A 26,611-nucleotide genomic window follows, 5' to 3' on the forward strand; every position below is an offset into this window, starting at 1 on the left:
ATATGAGCAGGGACTCAGGGAATTGAAAGACAATATGAAGCGCATGAATATACATGCTGTGGGTGTCCCAGAAGGAGAAGAGAAGGGAAAAGAAGAGAAAAACTAATGGAGGAAATTATCACTGAAAATCTCCCAACTCTTATGAAAGACTTAAAATTACAGATCCAAGAAGTGCAGCATACCCCAAAGAGAATAATCCAAATAGACATACTCCAAGACATTTAATGAACAGAATGTCAGATGTCAAAGAGAAAGAGAGGATCTTGAAAGCAGCAAGAGAAAACAATCCATCACATACAAGGGAAGCCCAATAAGACTATGCACAGATCTCTCAGCAGAAACCATGGAGGCGAGAAGACAGTGGGATAATATGTTTAAATTATTAAAAAAGAAAACCTGCCAACCAAGAATTCTATATCCAGCAAAATTGTCCTTCAAAAATGAGGGAGAAATTAAAACATTTTCAAACAAAAAAATCACTGAAAGAGTTTGTGACCAAGAGACCAGCTCTGCAAGAAATACTAAAGGGAACACTAGAGACAGATACGAAGACAGAAGAGAGAGGTGTGGAGAAGGGTGTAGAAAGGAAGACTATGAGTAAAGGTAAAAAGAAGAAAAATTAGATATGACATATAAAATCCAGAAGGCAAAATAGTAGAAGAAAGTACTACCCATGCAGTAACAACACTGAATGTTAATGGATTAAACTCTCCAATCAAAAGACACAGTCTGGCAGAATGGATTAAAAAACAGGACCCATCTATATGTTGTCTCTACTCAAAGGACACGAGGCCAAGAACACAAATGGACATTTACACACCAATGTTTTAGCAGCATTATTAACAATTACCAAGAGATGGAAACAGCCAAAATGTCCATCAACAGACAGTTGACTAAACAAACTGTGACATTTACATAAGATGGAATATTATGCAGCTGTAAGACAGAATAAAGTTATGAAGTATGTAACAACATGAATGGACCTTAAGGACATTACAGTGTGATTAGCCAGAAACAAAAGGACAAATACTGTATGGTCTCACTGATATGAACTGACATAAGTGAATAAACTTGGAATATTTCCTTGGTAACAGAGACCATGAGGAGATAGAAATAGGGTGAGATATTGGGTAATTGGAGCTGAAGGGATACAGATTGTGCAAAAGGACTGCATATAAAAACTCAGAAATGGACAGCACAATTTTACCTAACTGTAATACAATTATGTTAAAACACTGAATGAAGCTGCATATGAGAATGATAGAGGGAGGAGGGCTGGGGCATAAATGAAATCACAAAGAAAGATAGATGATAAAGATTGAGATGGTGTATTCTAGGAATGCCTAGAGTATATAATGATAGTGACTAAATGTACAAATTTAAAAAATGTTTTTGCATGAGGAAGAACAAAAGAATGTCATTACTGCAGTGTGCTGAAAATAGATGGTACTTAATATTTTAAAATTTCAATTAATGTGTGAGACTAAAGCAAAAAATGTTTATTTGGTACAAATCTATACTTTGACTAGTACATCTCTTAATATAACTTATGTAGATAGTTGATTGAACACCTTAAGTACATGAACTTTGTATAGGACATGAGATTTTGTTGGTTTGTTCAGGTGATGCCCTGATGAATCCCAGAGTGATTTCATCAGTGAGTGGAAAAGAATTTGCAAAGTCCCCTACGGGGAATGGTGAGAACGGGCGAAAACTCAACTTCCCCAAGTTGAATTCTTGATATTCTCACAAGCAGTGTGGACAACCAAAGCTATAGGCTGAGCCCCCAGTCTTGGGGTTTGTTCATATGAAACTTAACCCCACAGGGGATAGGTCAAGCCTACTTAAAATTAAGCCCAAGAGTTACCCCCAAGAGAACCTCTTTTGTGGCTCAGATGTGGCCTCTCTCTCCAGCCAACACAGCAGGCAGACTCACCACCCTTCCCCTGTCTACATGGGACATGACTACCAGGGGTGTGGATCTTCCTGGCAGCGTGGGACAGAAATCCCAGAATGAGCTGAGATTCAGCATCAAGGGATTGAGAAAAACTCTAGAATGAGCTGAGACCCAGCATCAGGGGATTGAGAAAACCTTCTTGACCAAAAGGGGGAAGAGTGAAATGAGACAAAGTGTCAATGGCTGAGAGATTCCAAACAGAGTCGAGAGGTTATCCTGGAGGTTATTCTTATGCATTAAGTAGATATCACCTTGATATCCAAGATGTAATGGAGAGGCTGGAGGGAACTGCCTGAAAATGTACAGCTGTGTTCCAGTAGCCATGTTTCTTGATGATGATTGTATGATATAGCTTTCACAATGTGACTGTGTAATTGTGAAAACCTTGTGTCTGATGCTCCTTTTATCTATCTTGTCAACAGATGAGAGGAATGTATGGAATAAAAATAAATAACAGGGGGAACAAATGTTAAAATAGATGTAGTTTGAAATGCTAGTGATCAATGAAAGGGATCAGTAAGGGGTATGGCCTGTAAAATTTTTTTTTCTGTTTGTTATATTTTTCTGTTGTCTTTTTATTTCTTTTTCTGAGTTGATGCTAATGTTCTGGGAAATGATCATGATGATGAATATGCAACTATGTGATGATACTGTGAATTGCTGAGTGTATGTGTTGGGAATGTTTGTTTTTTGTAATTTTTTTAATTAATAAAAAAAAAAAAAAAAAAAAGGCCCCCAGCTCAGCTCAAACTGGAATAAAAGTTAAAGTTATAGTTTTTGCCCTGGTGCAGAGGGGACATGGCTGATGGGGAAAAAAAAAGAGGATGTTTGGATTGGACAGCACAAAATACTTGAAAAGGTCTGGACCCTAAAAAAAAAAAAAAAAAAAAAAGAGAGGGCACATAGGACCTGGAGATACAAAGAGCAACCTACCAACTTAAGTCTTGAATACAAACCCGAGGGGGTCCTGCTCTGAAAAGCTTTTTGTTTTAAAAAACTGCAAGCCCTCTCAAGCTCCAATTGCCCCAGGCAAGGGCAGAATTAAGCTTCTCTGACAGACAAAGAGGCTGGTCAGGTGAAAGGAGGTAATTTCCTGGAGGCTGTGTCTTTCCCAAGAGAGGGGTGGGGCCCAGTGCAGGTGGAATTCCTCCCTCAGGAATTCAGACCCCGGGGACTAGAAAACTGAAAAAATCAAAGCCAGTTTACAACCTCTCCCCTGTCTCAACCATGCCCCCAGCAGGGAGAGTGTGCTGAAGTTAAGGTACCACATCACTTTATGCTGGTGGACCCACAGGCAGACAAGAGCCATATGTAGGGCAGAATAGGAAAAAAAGAGTCTAGAGGTTTCATAGGAAAGTTTGTCAACCTGCTGGGTCTGACCCTCAGGGAAAACTGAGGCAACTGAGGTGACTCTTTCCTCCTGAGAGGAGAACAGTCTGGTCTGGGAAAAGCTGACTGGAGTCTATAATACCTAAGTAGACCCTCCTAAAGAAAAAAAAAAAAAGGCACAGGCAGGACAAGAAACAAGAAAACAAGAACTGAAAAATTCTGATCCATTAAATAAAACAAAACCTATGCTAGAGGCCTAGAATAAGCTGAACTAAACGTCAAAGAACAGATGGAGAACAAAGCCATCAGCCAGAAAATCCGAGGTAAAAGAGTGGAAAGAATCTCCAGAATAAACTAATTAAGGAAATTAAATGCCTAGATGCCAGCAAAAAATAATGAATCATACTAGGAAAAGTGAAGATATGGTTCAGTCAAAGGAACAAACCAACAATTCAAAGGAGATACTGGAGTTGAAACAATTCAGGATGTTCAAATAGACATGGAAAGTCTCTTCAAAATCAAGTCAATGAACTGAGGGAGGAAATAAAGGCAAGGGATGAACAAAAAGAAAAAATCGAGTCTGAAAAAACGCATCACAGAACTTAGAGGCATGAAAGGCACAGTAGAAGAGATGAAAAAAACAATGGAAACCTACACTGTCCGATTTCAAGAAGCAGAAGATAGGGTTAGTGAACCGGAGGACGGGACATATGAAATCCAAGAAGCAAAAGAAAATATAGGGAAAAGAATGGAAAAATACAAGCAGGGATTCAGGGAATTGAATGACACCATGAAATGCATGAATGTACATGTTGTGGGTGTCCCAGAAGCAGAACAGAAGGGAACAGGAGGAGAAAGATTAATGGAGGAAATTATCACTGAAAATTTCCCAACTCTTATGAAAGATTTAAAATTATAGAACCAAGAAGTGCAGCATACTCCAAACAGAATAGATCCAAACAGACGTACTTCAAGACACTTACTAATCAGAATGACAGATGTCAAAGAGAAAGAGAGAATTTTGAAAGCAGCAAGACAAAAGCAATCCATCACATCCAAGGGAAGCCCAATGGGAGACAATATTTGGAAATGACATATCAGATAAGGGTCTAGTATCCAGAATACATAAAGAGAATACATCAATTCAACAACAAAAAGATGAAGAATCCAATTGCAAAATGGGCAAAAGATATGAACAGACACTTCATAGCAGAAGAAATACAAATGGCCAAAAGGCACACGAAAAGATGCTCAACTTCCCTGGCTATTAGGGAAATGCAAATTAAAACCACGATGAGATATCATCTCATACCCACCAGAATGGCCATTATCAAAAAACAGAAAACGGCAAGTGCTGGAGAGGATGTGGAGAAAGAGGCACACTTATCTACTGTTGGGGGGAATGTAAAATGGTACAACCTCTCTGGAAAGCAGTTTGGCATTCCTCAGGAAACCAAGTATAGAACTGCTGTATGATTCGGCAATTCCATTGCTAGGTATTTATTCAGAGGACATGAGGCTGGAAGGCATTCTTCCTCCATGGGTTGGAATCTTTTGGTCTGCCAGCAATCTTTAGGGTTCCTTGGCTTTCTGTCACATGGTATTGCATGTGGTGGCCTCTTCTTTCTCTTCTGGGTTCCCCCTCTCGACATGGAGACTTTTCTTTGCCAATTGAGTGGACGTGGGAGCCTTTTCCAAAAATCAACTGACCATAGATGTGAAGTTCTAGTTCTGAATTTTCAATTTGATTCTATTGATCAATATATCTATATTTATGCCAGTACCACATCTTTTTGGCCAAAGTAACTTTGTAACATGGTTTAAAGTCATGAAGTGTGAATTCTTCTGATTTTTCTTCTTTTTCAAGATGTTTTTGGCTATTTGAGGTCCCTTATCCTTCATTAATGTATTGGCTTTTCCATTTCTGCAAAGTAGGATGCTGGAATTTTTATTGTGATTGCACTGACTCTACAGTCATGTCAGATGGGAGAACTGACATCTTAATGACATTTAGCCTTCTAACCAGGAACACAGATTGTCCTACCATTTATTTAGGTCTTTGATTTCTTTTAGCAATATTGTTTAGTTTTCTGTATACAGGCCCTTTATATCCTTGCTTGTTTTTTCCCTAGATATTTAACTCTTTTAGTTTAGTTGCTATCTTAAATGGATTTTTTTTTTCTTTTTGATTTTCTCCTCGGAGAGCTCATTACTAGTGTACAGAAACACTACTTTTGCATACTGACCTTGTATACTGTCACTTTGTTGAACTCATTACAAACTATAGTTTGTAATAGTATTTTCGGGGCTTTCTAAATATAGGATCATATTTCCTGCAAATAGCAAAACGTTAACTTCCTTTCTGATTTGGATAGTTTTATTTCTTTTTCTTGCCTAATTGTTCTGGGTAGAACTTCTAGCACAATGTTGAACACCAATACTGACAGTGGGCATCTTTTCTTCTTCTCAATCTTAGATGGGAAGCTTTCAGAGTGTCATTGTTGAGTATGACGTTAGCTGTGGGTTTTTCCTATATCTCCTTTATCCTGTTAAAGAATTTCCTTTTATTCCTATATTTTGATGTGTTATCATGAAAGGATGAAAAAAATTCTATCATTTCTCCACAGGGGCAGGTCACAGTGACTCAGCAGGCAGAGTTCTCACCCTCCATGCTGGAGACCCAGGTTTGATTCCTGGTGCCTGCCCATGAAAAAAAAAATCTTATCATGAAAGGATGTTAAATTTGTTAACGCTTCTTGCATGGATTGAGATGATCATGTGGTGTTTTCTCTTTCGATTTGTTAATGTGGTGTATTACATTAATTATTTTTCTTGAGTTGAACTATCCTTGCATACCTGGAATAAATGTCCTTGCATACCTGGAATAAATGCATAATTCTTTTAATGGGAATCATTGGATTCAATTTGCAAATATTTTGTCGAGGATTTTTACATGTATATTCATTACAGAAATTGGTTTGCCATTTTTCTTTTCTTATAGTATATTGATCTGCCTTTGATATTAGAGTGATACTGGCTTCATAGAATGAGTTAGGTAGCGTTCTCTCTTCTTCAATTTTTTGGAAGAGGTTAAGCAGGATTTGTATTAATTCTTCTTGGAATAATTGGTAGAATTCACCTGTGAAGCCATCTGGTCCTGGACTTTTCTTTTTGGGGAGGTTTTGATGACTGATTCAGTCTGTTTGTTTGTTATTAGTTTGTTGAGGTCTTTTATTTCTTCTTGAGTTAGTGTAGAGTTGTTCACGTGTTTCTAGGAAACTGTCCATTTCATATAAGTTATCCAGTTTGTAGGCACACAGTTGTTCATAGTATTCTCTTATGATTTTTGAAAAATTTCTATTGGGTCAAAAATCGTTTGTCATTTCATTTATTTCCATCTCTCTGTTTGTCTCTGTCAGTCCAGCTAAAGATTTTTCAATTTTATTACATTCTCAAAGAACAAGGTTTTGGTTTTACTGATTGTCTATTGTTCTGGGTTTTTTTTTTTTTTTTTTTTCCTGTTCTCGATTTCATTTATTTCTGCTCTGATCTTTCTTTTATCTTTTCTTCTGCTCACTTTGGGATTTGTCTGCTGTTCTTTCTCTAATTCTTTCAGATGTTCAGTTAGGCCATTAACTTTAGCTCTTTCTTCTCTTTTAATGTATGAATGCTTTCAAATTCTTCTTTATACTAGCCTAATGCCTTAATATCCTTTACCTCTTTATTCATATTTTACTTCATTTCCTTGAATCACCTTACAAAGTTTATTTGCACATCTCTGTTTAGTGATTACAAATTCTGTATCTAATATTACTATTAGCTTATTCCTTTAGGCTACATATTTCTAAATATGGCTTATCATTTTTTGCTGATATCTGGGCATCTGATTATCTTGATAAATTTATTTTGAAGGTCAGTATCTCTCTTATCTAGGATTTGGGGATTGACTGGGTTTAAGTCTTGTGCTGGTTTAAATCTGCTGTGGAACCCAGAAAAGCCATGTCCTTTAATCCTCATGTAATATTGCTAGGTGGGAGCTTTTTTATTGTTTCCATGGAGATTTGACTCACCCAATTGTGGGTGATAACTTTTGATTAGATGGTTTCCACGGAGGTGTGTCTCCACTCATTCAAGGTGAGATTTGCTTACTGGAGCCCTTTAAGAGGGAACCAGTTTGGAAAAAACTTAAGTGCCCATGAGCCACAGACCTTTGGAGATGAAGAAGAAAAACACCCCGAGGGGAGCTTCAAGAAGCTAGCAGACTTCACCACGTGCCCTTTCAGCTGAGAAAGAAGCTCTGAATTTTACTGACCATTTCTGAGTGAAGGTAACCTCTTGTTGGTGCCTTAATTTGGATATTTTCATAGCCTTGCCTTAATTTGGATATTTCCATGGCCTTAAAACTGTAAAGTTGCAACCTAATAAATTCCTCTCTTTAAAAACCTGTTCCCAGTATCTTGCATTCCAGCAGCTTGCAAATTGGAACAAGGCTCTTACCAAATTCAAAGGGCCCTGGGGAGGGTCAGAAAAGACTGCAGAATGCCCCCTTTTTTCCTCCACATTCCCAAGGCTGCGCTCTCCTGGCCTGCTCAGCAGATGGTACTCTTGGCCAAAATTCCTTTTTGAAGTTTCCCCAAGGATGAACTTTCTTAAACCCGTCCAGCAGATGGTGCTCTTTGGCAACCTATTTCCCTCAGCCCTATGAGGGCAGGATATTTTTAGCCGTTTACCAGCTCCACCTCTGACTGGTGGAAACAAAGGCCAAGAGGCACCTGATCAGATACATTAGAAAAGCAGGATCCAGAGGTCTAGATTTGCCGGTCAATAGCTGGCTCAGTATTGGACCATGTACCCCTTTGTTCTTTGGGTGGGAGACTCCTGAGGCCATCCAAGTATGAGGTAGTTAGCCAGGCAAAGATTGGACTGCCTGGAGCTTCTTGCCTTGAGGGTGCGGACTGGGCACCCTAGCCATGGCCCGAGTCACTCACAGTCTCTCAGTGCGGTATCTCCATCTCTTCAGTCCATACTTTCTGAAGCTTCTCAGTACTGCTGGTCTCTGGAGCCCCAGATTAGTTGATTCAGTTTCTGGCTGTCCACTTTTGGGAAAGGAGTGAGTCCAGTAGCTCTCTCCATATTCTGCCATCTTCAGAATTTGCTTTCCCACCATTTTTATATCAAAGTATAAAAGACATGTGGAGCAGCAAGATAGAGTGCTGAGCACGAGGGAGCTGAGCTGCTGGGCTTCTAGTCTCTGTTGCTGCCTCTGCCTTCCTTCCATAAGCAGGAGCCACAGCCAGCCACTCTCATCAGGGTGCTAGGACCTTGAGAGTGAAGGGGAATGGAAGCAAGCATTGGAAGGGAGGAGGCAGGAAGACTGAGTGAGCGCCAGTACCTGTGGCTTAAGGGGAAGCCATCTGCTGGCCCCCTTCATCTTCCCCCCTTCCCCTTCCCACACACCTAACTATGGAGCAGCACCATGTCAGTGTCTACAGTCAAAGTCAGTAAAAGGAGCTCAACTCCTTCATGAAGGGCTGACAAGACCCCAGAAAAACAGCAGCAGGAGGCAACTGAATATATTGATGAAGTACAAAATGAAACACACAGATGTAATGAACGATCCAGTGAGGAAATTTTGAAAGACAAACAGGAAAATAATAAAATCCACCAACCATACTTTCAGAACAGGTCATATCTGATTGCTAAAATCCCAAATTTTGGCGTAACAACATTTGTCAAACATCCACAAGTGTCTCCACTGTTTGGGGAGGAGGGTGAAGAGGAGCTGCATTATTTGACTAGGGTTGAAGTGACAGAATCTGAAGATATTAAATCAGGTTAAAGAATAGATTTTTATTTTGATGAAAATCCTTACTTTGAAAATAAAATTCTCTCCATAAATCCCACTTGAATGACAGTGGTGACCTATCCTCAAAATCAAATGAAATCAGGTTCCAAGAGGGCAGCTTAGTAAGGTACGTGCGTCTTAGTTCCTCCTCCTCCAAAGCAACTACTAGGTGAACTGAAACAGTGCAGAACAGCTCCTGGGGCTACGGCAGGGAATGGACACACAGCGTACCCCAGTCTGGACTGGCTAGTCTGACTGCGAGACTCGGCTGCGGTTAGATCCCCGAGCGGCGCGCGATTTCCCGAGCAGCGGCAGCTGCGGCGGTCAGAGCTACTCCCTCCCTCCTTTCCAAGCCGGCTGAGAGTCTCGGAGAGGCAAGTTTCCCAAGCCGAGGCGGCCGGCGCCTCTCTGTTGCGGGCGGCTTCGAGTCTCGGCTTCGAGTCCGCGGCTAAGAGTCTCGGATCAGAGGGCTATCCAAGCCGCGGTGGCCCCTTCCCCGCAGGTGGCTTCCTGGTCCAGTGGGGAATTGCCCAGGCCGCGGCGGCCGGTGACCGACGTCCGCCCCAGCGGGTGACTTCCTGGTCCGGTGGCGAATTCCCTGGGCCCGCTGCGGCCGGCGACCAGCCCACAGGGTCCCCTCAAGCGACGGCGGCTGACGCCCCCACCACGCACGGCCCCTGAACCAACCGGAGAGAATTGGATCGGAAATCCCCAGGCCGTGAAGATCAGTGACTGGGGGGATCCATTCCAAACACTTGAGACAAACGTGTGCCACGAGGGCCACCTACTGGGCAAGATAAGAAAAACAGAACCCAGAGATTTCACAGAAAAATCTTACAACCTTGTTGGGTCCGACACCCAGGGAAATCTGACTAAATGCCCAGACGCCAGCAGCAGAAGATAACTGTTCACGCTCAGAAGATTGAGAATATGGCCCAGGCAAAGGAACAAACCAATAGTTCAAATGAGATACTAGAGCTGAGACAACTAATGCTGAATATATGAACAGAAATGGAAAACCTCTTCAAAAATGAAATCGATAAATTGAGGGAGGACATGAAGAGGACATGGGCTGAACATAAAGAAGAAATAGAAAAACTGAAAAAACAAATCACAGAACTTATGAAAGTGAAGGATAAAGTAGAAAAGATGGAAAAAACAATGGATACCGACAATGATAGATTTAAAGAGACAGAAGATAGAATCAGTGATTTGGAGGATGGAACATCTGAATTCCAAAAAGAAACAGAAACTATCGGGAAAAGAATGGAAAAATTTGAACAGGGTATCAGGGAACTCAAGGACAATATGAACTGCACAAATATACGTGTTGTGGGTGTCCCAGAAGGAGAAGAGAAGGGAAAAGGAGGAGAAAAACTAATGGAAGAAATTATCACTGAAAATTTCCCAACTCTTATGAAAGACCTAAAATTACAGATCCAAGAAGTGCAGCGCACCCCAAAGAGATTAGACCCAAATAGGCGTTCTCCAAGACACTTAGTAGTTAGAATGTCAGAGGTCAAAGAGAAAGAGAGGATCTTGAAAGCAGCAAGAGAAAAACAATCCATCACATACAAGGGAAACCCAATAAGACTACGTGTAGATTTCTCAGCAGAAACCATGGAACCTAGAAGACAGTGGGATGATACATTTAAATTACTAAAAGAGAAAAACTGCCAACCAAGACTCCTATATCCAGCAAAATTATCGTTCAAAAATGAGGGAGAAATTAAAACATTCTCAGACAAAAAGTCACTGAAAGAATTTGTGACCAAGAGACCAGCTCTGCAAGAAATACTAAAGGGAGCACTAGAGTCAGATACAAAAAGACAGAAGAGAGAGACATGGAGAAGAGTGTAGAAAGAAGAAAAATCAGATATGATATATATAATACAAAAGGCAAAATGTTAGAGGAAAATATTATCCAAACAGTAATAACACTAAATGTTAATGGACTGAATTCCCCAATCAAAGGACATAGATTGGCAGAATGGATTCAAAAACAGGATCCTTCTATATGCTGTCTACAGGAAACACATCTTAGACCCAAAGATAAACATAGGTTGAAAGTGAAAGGTTGGGAAAAGATATTTCATGCAAATAACCAGAAAAGAGCAGGAGTGGCTATACTAATATCCAACAAATTAGACTTCAAATGTAAAACAGTTAAAAGAGACAAAGAAGGACACTATATACTAATAAAAGGAACAATTAAACAAGAAGACATAACAATCATAAATATTTACGCACCGAACCAGAATGCCCCAAAATACGTGAGGAATACACTGCAAACACTGAAAAGGGAAATAGACTCATATACCATAATAGTTGGAGACTTCAATTCACCACTCTCATCAATGGACAGAACATCTACACAGAGGATCAATAAAGAAACAGAGAATCTGAATATTACTATAAATGAGCTAGACTTAACAGACATTTATAGGACATTACATCCCACAACAGCAGGATACACCTTTTTTTCAAGTGCTCATGGATCATTCTCAAAGATAGACCATATGCTGGGTCACAAAGCAAGTCTTAACAAATTTAAAAAGATTGAAATCATACACAACACTTTCTCGGATCATAAAGGAATGAAGTTGGAAATCAATAATAGGCGGAGTGCCAGAAAATTCACAAATATGTGGAGGCTCAACAACACACTCTTAAACAACAAGTGGGTCAAAGAAGAAATTGCTAGAGAAATTAGTAAATACCTCGAGGCGAATGAAAATGAAAACACAACATATCAAAACTTATGGGACGCAGCAAAGGCAGTGCTAAGAGGGAAATTTATTGCCCTAAATGCCTACATCAGAAAAGAAGAAAAGGCAAAAATGCAGGAATTAACTATCCATTTGGAAGAACTGGAGAAAGAACAGCAAACTAATCCCAAAGCAAGCAAAAGGAAAGAAATAACAAAGATTAGAGCAGAAATAAATGAAATTGAAAACATGAAAACAATAGAGAAAATCAATAAGACCAGAAGTTGATTCTATGAGAAAATCAATAAGATTGATGGGCCCTTAGCAAGACTGACAAAAAGAAGAAGAGAGAGGATGCAAATAAATAAGATCAGAAATGGAAGAGGAGACATAACTACTGACCTCACAGAAATAAAGGAGGTAATAACAGGATACTATGAACAACATTACGTTAATAAATACAACAATTTAGAGGAAATGGACGGGTTCCTGGAAAGAGATGAACAACCAACTTTGACTCAAGAAGACATAGATGACCTCAACAAACCAATCACAAGCAAAGAAATCAGTCATTCAAAAGCTTCCTAAAAAGAAAAGTCCAGGACCAGACGGCTTCACATCTGAATTCTATCAAACATTCCAGAAAGAATTAGTACCAACTCTCCTCAAACTCTTCAAAAAAATCAAAGCGGAAGGAAAACTACCTAATTCATTCTATGAAGCCAACATCACCCTCATACCAAAACCAGGCAAAGATATTACAAAAAAAGAAAACTACAGGCCAATCTCTCTAATGAATATAGATGCAAAAATCTAACAACACATTAAAAGAATTATACATCATGACCAAGTAGGGTTCATCCCAGGTATGCAAGGATGGTTCAACATAAGAAAATCAATTAATGTAATACACCATATCAACAAATCAAAGCAGAAAAATCACATGATCATCTCAATTGATGCAGAGAAGGCATTTGACAAGATTCAGCATCCTTTCCTGTTGAAAACACTTCAAAGGATAGGAATACAAGGGAACTTCCTTAAAATGATAGAGGGAATATATGAAAAACCCACAGCTAATATCATCCTCAATGGGGAAAAATTGAAAACTTTCCCCCTAAGATCAGGAACAAGACAAGGATGTCCACTATCACCACTATTATTCAACATTGTGTTGGAGGTTCTAGCCAGAGCAATTAGACAACAAAAAGAAATACAAGGCATCTAAATTGGAAAGGAAGAAGTAAAACTATCACTGTTTGCAGACGATATGATACTATACGTCGAAAACCCGGAAAAATCCACAACAAAACTACTAGAGCTAATAAATGAGTACAGCAAAGTAGCAGGTTACAAGATCAACATTCAAAAATCTGTAGCATTTCTATACACTAGTAATGAACAAGCTGAGGGGGAAATCAAGAAATGAATCCCATTTACAATTGCAACTAAAAGAATAAAATACCTAGGAATAAATTTAACTAAAGAGACAGAAAACCTACATAAAGAAAACTACAAAAAACTGCTAAAAGAAATCACAGAAGACCTAAATAGATGGAAGGGCATACCGTGTTCATGGATTGGAAGACTAAATATAGTTAAGATGTCAATCCTACCTAAACTGATTTACAGATTCAATGCAATACCAATCAAAATCCCAACAACTTATTTTTCAGAAATAGAAAAACCAATAAGCAAATTTATCTGGAAGGGCAGGGTGCCCCGAATTGCTAAAAACATCTTGAGGAAAAAAAACGAAGCTGGAGGTCTTACACTACCTGACTTTAAGGCATATTATGAAGCCACAGTGGTCAAAACAGCATGGTATTGGCATAAAGATAGATATATCGACCAATGGAATCGAATAGAGTGCTCAGATATAGACCCTCTCATCTATGGACATTTGATCTTTGATAAGGCAGTCAAGCCAACTCATCTGGGACAGAACAGTCTCTTCAATAAATGGTGCCTAGAGAACCGGATATCCACATGCAAAAGAATGAAAGAAGACCCATATCTCACACCCTACACAAAAGTTAACTCAAAATGGATCAAAGATCTAAACATTAGGTCTAAGACCATAAAACAGTTAGAGGAAAATGTAGGGAGATATCTTATGAATCTTACAATTGGAGGCAGTTTTATGGATCTTAAACCTAAAGCAAGAGCACTGAAGAAATAAATAAATGGGAACTCCTCAAAATTAAACACTTTTGTGCATCAAAGAACTTCATCAAGAAAGTAGAAAGACAGCCTACACAATGGGAATCAATATTTGGAAATGACATATCAGATAAAGGTCTAGTATCCAGAATTTATAAAGAGATTGTTCAACTCAACAACAAAAAGACAGCCAACCCAATTACAAAATGGGAAAAAGACTTGAATAGACACCTCTCAGAGGAGGAAATACAAATGGCCAAAAGGCACATGAAGAGATGCTCAATGTCCCTGGCCATTAGAGAAATGCAAATCATAACCACAATGAGATATCATCTCACACCCACCAGAATGGCCATTATCAACAAAACAGAAAATGACAAGTGCTGGAGAGGATGCGGTGAAAGAGGCACACTTATCCACTTTTGGTGGGAATGTCAAATGGTGCAACCACTGTGGAAGGCAGTTTGGCGGTTCCTCAAAAAGCTGAATATAGAATTGCCACACGACCCAGCAATATCATTGCTGGGAATCTACTCAAAGGAATTAAGGGTGTTCTAGTTTGCTAGCTGCCGGAATGCAATATACCAGAAACAGAATGGCTTTTAACAAGGGGAATTTAATAAGTTGCAAGTTTATAGTTCTAAGGCCTAGAAAATGTCCCGATTAAAACAAGTCTAAAGAAATGTCCAATCAAAGGCATCTAGGGAAAGATACCTTGGTTCAAGAAGGCCGATGAAGTTCAGGGTTTCTCTCTCAAGTGAGAAGGCACGTGGCGAACACAGTCAGGGCTTCTCTCTCAGCTGGAAGGGCACATGGCAGACACGGCGTCATCTGCTAGCTTACTCTCCTGGCTTCTGGTTTCATGAAGCTCCCCGGGAGGCATTTCCCTTCTTCATCTCCAAAGGTCGCTGGCTGGTGGACTCTCTGCTTCGTGGTGTCACTCCCTCTGAAATCTCTCTGAATCTCTCATTCTCCTTTTATAGGACTTCAGAAACTAATCAAGACCCACTCAAATTGGTGGAGACATGTCATCCCCTAATCCAGTTTAACAACCATTCTTAACTAAATCACATCAACCAGGGAGATGATTTCATTACAGTTTCAAATATACAGTATTGAATAAGGATTATTCTACCTTTTAGAAATGGGATTTATATCAAAACATGGCTTTTCTTAGGGGTCATAATTCCTTTCAAACCAGCACAAAGGGCAAAAACTCAAACGGACATTTGCACACCAATGTTTATAGCAGCGTTATTTACAATTGCAAAGAGATGGAAACAGCCAAAATCTCCATCAACAGTTGAGTGGCTAAACAAACTGTGGTATATACATACGATGGAATATTATGCAGCTTTAAGGCAGGATAAACTTATGAAGCATGTAATAACATGGATGGACCTAGAGAACATTATGCTGAGCGAGGCTAGCCAAAAACTAAAAGACAAATACTGTATGGTCCCAATGATGTGAATCGACACTCGAGAATAAACTTGGAATATGTCATTGGTAACAGAGTCCAGCAGGAGTTAGAAACAGGGTAAGATAATGGGTAAGTGGAGCTGATGGGATACAGACTGTGCAATAGGACTAGATACAAAAACTCAAAAATGGACAGCACAATAATACCTAATTGTAAAGTAATCATGTTAAAACACTGAATGAAGCTGCATCCGAGCTATAGGTTTTTGTTTTGTTTTGTTCTTGCTATTATTACTTTTATTTTTTTTCTCTATATTAACATTCTATATCTTTTTCGGTTATATTGCTAGTTCTTCTAAACCGATGCAAATGTACTAAGAAACAATGATCATGCATCTATGTGATGATGTTAAGAATCACTGATTGCATATGTAGAATGGTATGATTTCTAAAAAAAAAAAAAAATGGACAGCACAACACTACCTAGTTGTAATGTAATTATGTTAAAACACTGAATGAAGCTGCATCTGAGCTATAGTTTTTTTCTTACATATTTTTGTATTTTTTATTTTTATTTTTATTTTTTCTCTATATTATCATTTTATTTCTTTTTCTATTTTCTTGCTATTTCTTTTTCTAAATCGATGCATATGTACTAAGAAATGATGATCATACATCTATGTGATGATATTAAGAATTACTGATTGCATATGTAGAATGGAATGATTTCTAAATGTTGTGTTAGTTAATTTTTTTAATTAATAAAAAAAAATCAAATGAAATCAAATGGAAATCTGGAAAGGACTGGACAAAAAGTTCAAGTCAAACACAGAATAAAGACAGCAGGAAGAGGCAGCACAAATAACCTGAGAGTTTCTTTACCCGGTTTAATGACCATTCTGATGCAGGTGCAGATGAGTTAGGAGAAGTCATCAAAGACGATATTTGGCCAAACACATTACAGTACTATCTGGCTCCTGGAATAGATGATGAAGAAGGGGGAGAAGATGATGATGATGGTGATGATGAAGAAGGACTGAAAGACACTGATGAAGAAGGGGAAGAATATGATGATGATAAATGATAGGAAGGAGAGGAGGATGAAGAAGATATCTAATAGAACACTGATGGATTCATACCTTCACTTTTTAATTTTCTCCAGTCCCTGGGAGCAAGTTAGTCTGTTTTGCCCTCTTTTGTGCTCAGTTACCATGTTTTTTAGGTCTCTTTCCTCTTCTTTACACCATGGTTCTTAACTTATTTTAAGGGAAATACCTTGCACAGAATACAGTGAGAAACGAATCTCTACTTGCTTCTGTTCCAAATTCATTTTTATCCCTTTCTGCTTCAACAAATAACTTTATGGTATCAACACACCACTGTATTCTGTAGGGGGAAAAAAACCAAAACCAACACCCTTCTGCTCCCTTTGCTCTGCTGAAAGCTGGAGGGGGCTAGGCCCCTGTGTGGTAGTGCACGGAATTCTAGCTTTTTCTCTCCTTTCTCTGTATATTGGACTCAGAGACAATACTGTGCCATGGACAGTTAGCATTACCAACATGTATCTGTCTATTTTCTCGTCTAAAAGACAAAAAGAAAAAACCTTTTTTAAAATGGGTTACAGCATGTGCAAAGGGTGGGTTTGAGATGTCTGGGTCATTCAAGTGGGCATTTTGACAACACAGTTCCTTTGGCATGTTTAATTGTGATGTTTAAAGGACATCCTTGCAGTCTAAGATGACACTCTTAAATTAAATTCTGTCCTAATGAGGATATGAGCCCTGCTACTCGATGGAATAATCAGCTGAACCCGTAGGATCTTATTTGGAATTGCATCCTCTATTGCAATTTTGTTTCTCTTTATTTTTAAATTTTCTTTTTGTGTCACTGAAAAGGAAAGACGATACCCAATTTTATACACTAAAAAGTTGCTTCTTTACACTAAAACTAAATATGTATACACAGAGAAAGTATAAAAGACATGAACAGATTAAATAGTGGTTCAATATATTGAATACATTTATTTTTGTGAAAAACTCTTTACATTTTCCTGTTTACCAATAAAAGCTGTGTGTCACGGGCTAAGGTAATGTAAGCTTCCATCAGAGAATTGTTGACTTATGCTGTCAAGTGCCTTAACCTGCAGTAACAGCCACACTCCTCTTAACTGACAGATGCCTAGAGCTACTTCATTGGACAGTACTGTTTAACTGAAGCCCTATGTCCTAAGCAATGACAGGTACTGTGGTGTACAAAAGTGGTTCCCAACCTTTTTTAGTCTCAGGACTTCTTTAAACTCTTAAAACTGCTGAGCGTACCAAAGAGCTTTTATCCTGAAGTCTAGTGCACAAGCCAGTAAGCAGTCTCAGTGTGGATCCCCGGTCCTGGCTCTAGAGGGAGCAGAGTAACCCCTATGAACATACTGGGGTACATATTTGTCTCTGAGAGTCTATCTGGAGGCAGTCTAAAGGACTAAACCAGGAAACATGTCTCTGGCTTGCAATCTAAAACTTGTCCTGAATGCAGGAGCAGAATCCAGACAGCTAAATCACTGTGAGAAATGATCATAAGAAACAACAAAATTGAAGTGGCCAGGGGCAAAGCACTACCTGCTCTAAGATATACAATAGGCAGAGGAAAGACTAATTCAAGGAGAGAAGAGGGAGCATTTGGAGTTCTGAAAATGGGGAATTCCTAAGGCCACAAGCACGTACCCAGAACAACACACGTGTTCAGAAAAGACCACAGAAGAACCTATGCTTTTGCCTCAGGCTGTTCTTCAGCCTGAGTTCTGAAGTAGAGCACCAGTCAACACAGATCAGATCTGCAAAGACTGTGAAAAGTGCACAGTCTTTTGCATGTGCTTGCCTCTATTAACTACTGGCATTCAATGAGATCCCTGTCATATTACTAGGTGATACAAACCTGAAGAACAGACAGCACAGGGACTAAATTCTAGAACTGATGCATTAAAATATTAAAATGTACAGTGTACAACAAAATATTACAAGGCAAACAAAGAACTGGGAACTGATGATACAAACAAATAAATAAGGCAAAATATCAGAAATCATCAAAGAAGAACACCAGACTTTGGGCATACCAGAGAAAGATTTTGTTGTTGCTGTTTGTTTCTTTGTGTGTGTCTGTGTTTTGGCACAGACAAGAACCCGGAATTGAACCCGGGTCTCCAGCATGGCAGGTGAGAAAGACTTTTTAAAAGTGGTCTTAAATATGCTTCAAGAACTAAAGGAAAACATGGACAAAGAATTAAAGAAAATCAGGAAAATGATGGATAAACACACACACACACAATCAATAAGGAGACAGAAATCTTGAAAAGGAGCCAAACAGCTGAAGACCACAGTAACAGAAATAAAAAAGTTCCCCTGAAGGAGTCAGCAGCATATTGGAGCTGGCAGAAAAAAGAAATCAATGAACTCAAAGATAAGACAACTAAAACAATTCAAGTTGAGGGGTACACACACAGACACACAGACACACACACACACACACAAAGAAGACAAGTGAACTAAGAAACCTGTGGGATACCATCAACTGTAACAACACACACATTATGGGAATGGTAAAAGAAGGGGAAAAGGCTGAAGGACTATTCAAAGAAGTAATGGCAGAAAATGTCCCCAAATTAACAAAAGGCCTGAATACACAAATCCAAGAAGCCCAGCATATCCCAAGCAGAATAAATTCAAACAGATCCACACCCATAAACATTATAATCAAACTATCAAATGCAAAAAAAAAAAAACAAACAAACAAAGAGAACCTCAAAAGCTCCAAGAGAGAAGCAACATGTCATATACAAGGTGTTCTAGTTTGCTAGCTGCCAGAATGCAACACACCAGAGACAGATTGGCTTTTAATAAAAGGGGATTTATTTTGTTGGTTCTTCAGAGGAAAGGCAACTAACTTTCCACTGAGGTTCTTTCTTATGTGGAAGGCACAGGATGGTCTCTGCTGGTCTTCTCTCCAGGCCCCTGGGTTCCAACAACTTTCCCCGGGCTGACTTCTTTCTGCATCTCCAAAGGCCTGGGCTGAGCTGCAAGTGCTGAGATGAGAAACGCCGAGGTGCTAGGCTGTGCTACCTTGCGTTCTCTCATTTAAGCACCAGCCAATTAAGTCAAACGTCACTCACTGCAGCAGACACACCTCCTAGCCGACTGCAGTGGTAATTAGCAACAGATGAGGTTCCCGTACCATTGGCTTGTGTCTGCAGCAACAGAACTAGGTATGCTCACCTGGCCAAGCTGACAACTGAATCTAACTAACACACAAGGGAACCTCAATAAGACTGAGTTTAGGAACAGTGTTTGTGTACACCATTGAGGTTAAATCGATATCAAACGAAACATGACTGTTATAGATTCAGGATGTTAAATTTAAGGTTCATAGTAATCACAAATAAAACAAGAAAAATCTACACAGAAGGAAATAAGCAATTCAAACTGGTACTTTACCAAAAATCAAATAAATAGGAAAGTAAGCATTAATAGAAGAAATGAGATACAAAAAGGTGATCAAAGGGCAAAATGGTAGAGAAAATCCTGTATTATCAGTAGTTACTTTCAATGTAAATGGCTTAAATGTTACAGTCAAATGGCAGAGATTGGTTGAATGGACAAAAGAGCATAAACCAATTATGTGCTATTTACAAGAACCTCACCTTAAATTCAACAGTGTGAGGCCAAGGGAAGAGATGTTTATTTGGTACAAAATTTATATTTTCTGTAGCAAATTGTCTAACATAACTTGTATGGCCAATTTATTCATACACCATAATTACACGGAATTCTGAATAGGGAGTGAGATCTTGTTAGATTGAACAGGTTAGTGTGATGTACCAATACATCCCAAAGTAATCTGGGCAGAAGATAAAAAAGTATTTGTAAAGTCCCCTTAAGGAACTGGGGAAAAATGTGGAAATATTAAACATTCCCACACTGGGGAAGCCCTGATATTCTCGCAAGCATTGGGTACTGTGTGGGTTTGAAAGTATTATATACCCCTGAAAAGCCAGGTTTTAATCCTGATCTAATCTTGTGGGAGCAGCCATTTCTTTTAATCCCTATTCAGCACTGTTGGTTGGAGACTTGATTAGATTATCTCCATAGAGGCATGGCGTGCCCAATCATGGGTGTGATTTTTTTATTAGATGAAGATGTGCCTCCAGCCATTCTAGGTGGGTCTTCATTAGTTTAATGGAATCCTTTAAAAGAGGAAACATTTTGTAGAGTCAGAAAAGACAGAAACAATAGAGCCTAAAGAAATTTCAGAGCAGAGCTGACAAGCAGAGAACAGAGACATGGATGTTTGGAGATTCTTGAAGCCCAGCAGATGCTGCCATGAAATGTTAAGCAAGCTAGAACCTGGAGAGAGCCAAGGGAAGCCAAAAGATGACAGCCAGCCCCAGAGAAGCAAAGTGAGGGATACCCACATGGACAGAGACTGAAAGCAATGGAAAGGGACCAGCAGATGCCAGCCACAAGACTGTTCAGCTGACAGAGGTGTCTGTGACCCATCGACCTTCCTTGAGTTAAGGTATCTTTCCCTGGATGCCTTAGTTGGACATTTTTATGGGCTTAGATCTGTAAACTTAGAACTTATTGAATTTTCCTTTATAAAAAAGCCATTTCAGTTCTGGTATATTACATTCTGTCAGCTTACAAACTAACACAGGGACTACCAATTTAATAGGCTAAGCCTAAAGGAGAAGCTAAGACTAATTTTATTTAGGCCTATGAATCACCCCCAGAGAAACTTTTTGTTGCTCAAATGTGGCCTCTCTCTCTAAGCCAACTGCAGGTAAACTCAATGTCCTCTCCCTTACATGGGAAATGACTCCCAGAGGTGTAAATCTCCTAGGCAATGTGGGACCTGACTTCTGGGGGTGCGCCTGAGAGCTGCCATCATGGGACTAAGAAAGACTTCTTGACCAAAACGGGGAAGAGAAATGAAACAATATAAAGTTTCAGTGGCTAAGAGATTTCAAACAGAGTTGGGAGGTCATTCTGGAGGTTATTCTTATGCATTACATAGATATCCTTTTTCAGTTTTTGGTATATTGGAGTAGCTCTAGCTACTCAGGGAAATGCCTTTTGAACTGTAATCCAGTAGCCTTGATTCTTGAAGATGTGTGTATATGTATATAGTTTTTACAGTATGACCATGTGATTGTGAAAACCTTGTGACTGACATTCCCTTTATCCAATGTATGGACAGATGGGTAAGAAAATAAAGACAAAAAATAAATAAATAATAGGGGGACGGTAGGATGGGAAGTTTTAGGTGTTCTTTTTTATTTTTACTGTTTTTAGAGTAAACAAAATGTTCAAAAATCTATTGTGATGGTGAATGCACAACTATACAATGACACTGTAAACCACTAATTGTATACTTTGGATCACATGCTCTGTGAACATAATTCAATAAAATTCCATTAAAAGAAAAAAGAAAGCAAAGGGGGTACATTACTTTTGACCCAACAGAAAAGGATTACAAGAAGATACTATGAACAACTGTACAGCAACAATTAGAGAACCTAGATGAAATGATTAAATTCCTAGAAACACATGAACAACTACACTGACTCGGAAAGAACAGAAGATCTCAAGAGACCAAGAACAAGTAAAACAATGGAATCAATCATCAAAATTATACTAGTCTTTCATGCAGAGACCCGGGTTTGATTCCTGGACCATGTACCCCTCCCCCCAAAAAAACACAATTATATTAACAAAGAAAAGCCCAGGACCGGATGGCTTCACAGGTGAGTTTTTCCAAATATTCCGAGAATTAACACCTATCCTACTCAAACCTTTCCAGCAAATTGAAGAAAAAAGAAAACTCCCTAATTTACCTGATGAGTCCAACATCACCCTCCTACCAAAGTGAGATAGATACCTCAAGAAAAGAATCTACAGACCAATATCCCTTATGAATATGATGCAAAAGTGCTCAACAAAATACCAGAAAGCCAAATCCAAAAGCACATCAAAAGAATTATACATCATGATCAGATGGAATTTATCCTAGGCTTGCAAATAACAATCAACATAAGGAAATCAATTAATGTAATACACTACATTAACAGAATGAAAAAAACACATGATGATCTCGATGCACAAAAGGCATCTGACAAAATTCAGGACCCTTTCTTGATAAAAACACATAGAACACTGGGTATAGAAGGAAAATTTCTCAACATGGGCATATTTGAAAAACCCACAGTTAACATCTTACTCAATGGTGAAAGACTGAAAACTTTCTCTTTAAGAATAGAAAAAAGAAAAGATGCCCACTATCACTCCTATTATTCAACATGATATTGGAAGTTCTAGCTAGAGCTAGCAGGCAATTTAAATGTGAAAGGAAGAAGTACAACTTTCCCCCTTTGCAGATGACATGATCCTCTCTACAGAAAATCCTTGAATATCCACAACAAAGCTACAGGAACTAACAGATTCAACTAAGTGGTAGGGCACAAGATCAACATACAAAAATCTGCAGTATTTCTGTATTCTAGTAATGAACAGTCAGAAGAATAATCAAGAAAAAAAATTCCATTCACAATAGCAATCAAAAGAATCAAATAGGCCCACTTACACTAGAAATATGAATGCATCAATGTAAGAATTACTTCAAAGATATGATTCTTGTATAAAAAGTGTTTAAATCCAGGGTACAGGGGGAAAACTGCTATTGCATGCTATAAGCTATGTCAAAGGAAACCACCAGCACTACCACAGCAACAGTATAGGTAAATAATGGGATGAGGAACAAGAGTTAAGAGGAGGTTTAGATCTCCTATTTGGTGAGGGTGTGTTTATTGGTTTTCCGCCTCTTGAAAACAGTGAAATTATCTAAAATTGAGAATGTTGATGGACTTTGGGCCCTGTACATGATGCCCGATGAATGCAGGTGGCTGAAGGATGCATTAACGGAAAAGTAGAATGGCGAACGATGATGTACACTTAGGAACGAAGGCTGTGCTGCTACAAAAAGGAACATTGTCGTGAGGAATGCAACAATGTGAATGAAAATGTGGGACATTTGGTGAGACAAAATAAGTCTGAAAACAAAAAAACAACAATGGTATGGTCACCTTTAAGAAATGCTTATAAGAAAACAGGGGCCTAGATTATAAGCTTTTAGAGCAGACATTAAGTCTAAAGGGGTGATTATTATTTCTGGATTTTGAGAGGCTGTTTTATATATATAACCTGATATTTAGAGATAAGAACGAAGCCGAACAGGATGGGGTTAAAGTAATTCAGAACATAGGGGTAAGGAAGACAGTGACTATATTTTAGAACCACATATACTCTTTGAGACCAATGGAAGAAAGGTTTATGAGATCTGGAACTGAAATTTTCTATAGCACATAATCTAACTCAACATACCTATATAGCTCATTTGAACAACTGAAACACAGAGAGCACAGGATGAGAAAGAGGTCCTTTAATTCTGTATAAATTATTGTAATGCCTGGAAACATTACAATATTATAGAGTATATTAACCAGATAATCAAAAAGTATTGGCAAAGTCTCCTGAGGGAGGGGAGAAAGACTATGGAACTATTAAACCTTAACATCAGGGAATCCCCTGATACTGTGCCAAACGTTAGGGATACCCAAATCAATAGGCCATGCCCTTGATCATGAGGCTTACTCTTGTGAAACTTATGTAGGTAGTACAGAAGTTTAGACTACCTATAGGCATGCCTAAGCAGTTATTTCTGGAGGACCTCTGTTATTGCTCAGATGCAGCCTCAGTCTCTCTAAGCCCAACTCTGCAAGTGAAATCGTTGCCCTCCCCACTACGTGGGACATGACATTCAGGGCTGAAAGTCTCCCTGATGACATGGAAGAGGACTCTCAGGTATGAGTCGAGATCTGGCACCATGGGATCAACAATTCCATCCTGACCAAATGGGGGAAAAGAAGTGTAATTAATAATATATCAGAGAGAGTTCAAATAGAGCCAAGAGACTACTCTGGAGGTTGTTCTTACATACACAAGCTTCAGTTAGACCTTGCTACCTATCATAACCTGCCAACTCCCAACCAGGACTATTCCATCCAATCCTAATGAACACCTAGGGCAATTTATAAGATTCCACAAGGGCTCCATGCACTAGAGTAACTTTCCAGAAACCTACAACCTCCAGATGGATCCCTGGTCCAGGTAAGTCCTGAAACCTAGCCCAGCCTTTCCAGAACATCAGATAGTTCCATCTTCCTACCCCATATTAGTGACAGACCCTTCCAATATCAAAAATGTAGTGCCATAGTCCAAACAACTCCAATGAGAGGTATGGAAAGATCAAAGGTGATGGTGGAATTATACATAGAAGATAGGACTGAACAAATGAATATGAATGCTGAATCATTAAACTGATATCTCTTTTAGTCTCCAGTATTTTAGAGCAGCTAGAAGGAAAAACCAAAAACCGTGAAATTGTAACACATCAAAGTATGAAATATGTTCTACAACTAATTGTGATGCTGTGCTTTGAAATCTACAGCTTTTCTGTATATATGTTATTGTTCACAAAATAAAGAAGAATAAAAAAGTCGGTTGTGATGATAAAAAAGTATTTAAGCATTCTAGCCTCATATTCTGGAGCAGCTAGAAGGAAAAATATGAGAGGATCATATGGTAGGCCAATGCAAACTCTGGGATCTATTCTGTAACCAGTTTTTGAAGAGTGCTTTGAAAACTATTGCTTTTTATTTCTTTGCTTTGTATAAATGTTATACTATACAATAAAAAAAGTTTAAAAAAATGTATCAAATAGGAAAAAAAATCTTACCAAGAACTTAGGCTCAGAAACTATAAGACATTGTCAAAATAAATCAATGAAGACCTAAATAAATAGAAGGATATTAGTGTTCATGGATGGGAAAACTACAAATTGTTAAGATGTCAACACTACCTAAACCAATTTACAGATTCAAACACAATCCCAGTAATCTTTTTTGTAGAAATGGAAAAGCCGATTATCAAATTTATATGGAAGAGTAAGGGGCCCCAAATAACCAAAATCATGCTGAACAAGAAGAATGAAGTTGGAGAACTCATATTTCCTGATCTTCAATCTTATTACAAAACCACAGCAATCACAGCAGTATGGTGCTGGCACAAGGACAGACAATATAAACCACTGGAATCAAACAGAGTTCAGAAATCAACCCTCATATTTATGGCCAAATGATTTATGACAAGGGTAGCAAGTTCTTTCAATGACAAATTCTTCAACAAATGGTGCTGAGAAAAGCACCCTACTCATACCCTACCTCACACCATATACAAAATGAACTCAAAATGCATCAAGAACTTAAATATAAAAACCAAACCTATAAAATTCCTAGAGGAAAACAGTTTCAGGACTTTGTATTAAGAAACGGTTTCTTAGAGTTTACACTAAAAGCATAAGCAACAAAAGGAAAAAAAAAATAGATAAATGGGGCCTCATCAAAATTAGAAACTTTTGCTTATCAAAGTACTTTATTGTGAGGATAAAAAAGAATATTTACAGAATGGGAGAAAATATTGGAAACCACATATCTGTTCAATTTTCAGAATAGAAAGAATTCTTACAACTCGACAACAAAAAAGATAAGCAACTCAAAAAGTGGGCAAAGAACCTGAATAGACACTTTTTCAGAGAAAATAAATAAATGGCCATAAGCATACAAAAAGATGCTCAGTATCATTAGCCACTAGGTAAATGCAAACCAGAACCACAATGCTATACCATTTCATACTCACTAGAATAGCCAGTGTCAAAAAACAAAAACAAAAATAAGCATTTGAGAGGACAAGGAGAAACAGAAACACTCTTTCACTGTTAATGGGATTGTAAAATGGTGCAGTTATTGTGGAAAACAGTTTGCCAGTTTCTCAGAAAATATATTATCATATGTCCCACAATTTCACTTCTAGGTATAGTGTATACCCAAATAACTGAAGGCAAGAACTCAAACAGATATCAGTATACCAATGTTTATTACACCATTTTTCACAACCACCAAAGATGAAGGCAACCAAAGTTTACACCAACAGCTGAAGGGATAAACCAAATGTGGTATATACATACAATGAAATATTATAGTCATAAAAAAGAATGAAGTTCTAATGTATGCTACCACATGGACAAACCTTG

The 26,611-nt window shown here is 38.5% G+C and overlaps 1 protein-coding gene across 5 annotated transcripts in view; it reads right to left on the minus strand.

Moving 5' to 3' along the window:
• The window catches only part of RPAP2 (RNA polymerase II associated protein 2), a 206,149-nt gene that overhangs the window by 176,787 nt on the left and 2,751 nt on the right, over positions 1-26,611 (minus strand). For 2 of the 5 annotated variants that reach the window (XM_077120273.1, XM_077120274.1), the window contains exon 3: positions 16,307-16,401. The exons of 2 other annotated variants lie outside the window; for them this stretch is intronic. The gene's annotated coding sequence lies outside the window, so the exon portion shown is untranslated. Of the gene's footprint in view, positions 1-16,306; positions 16,471-26,611 lie in introns of all 5 variants that reach the window. One more of the 5 variants, XM_077120275.1, reaches the window with a different exon arrangement.

Source organism: Tamandua tetradactyla, chromosome 11 (assembly GCF_023851605.1).
Source record: "Tamandua tetradactyla isolate mTamTet1 chromosome 11, mTamTet1.pri, whole genome shotgun sequence".
Taxonomy (NCBI): domain Eukaryota; kingdom Metazoa; phylum Chordata; class Mammalia; order Pilosa; family Myrmecophagidae; genus Tamandua; species Tamandua tetradactyla.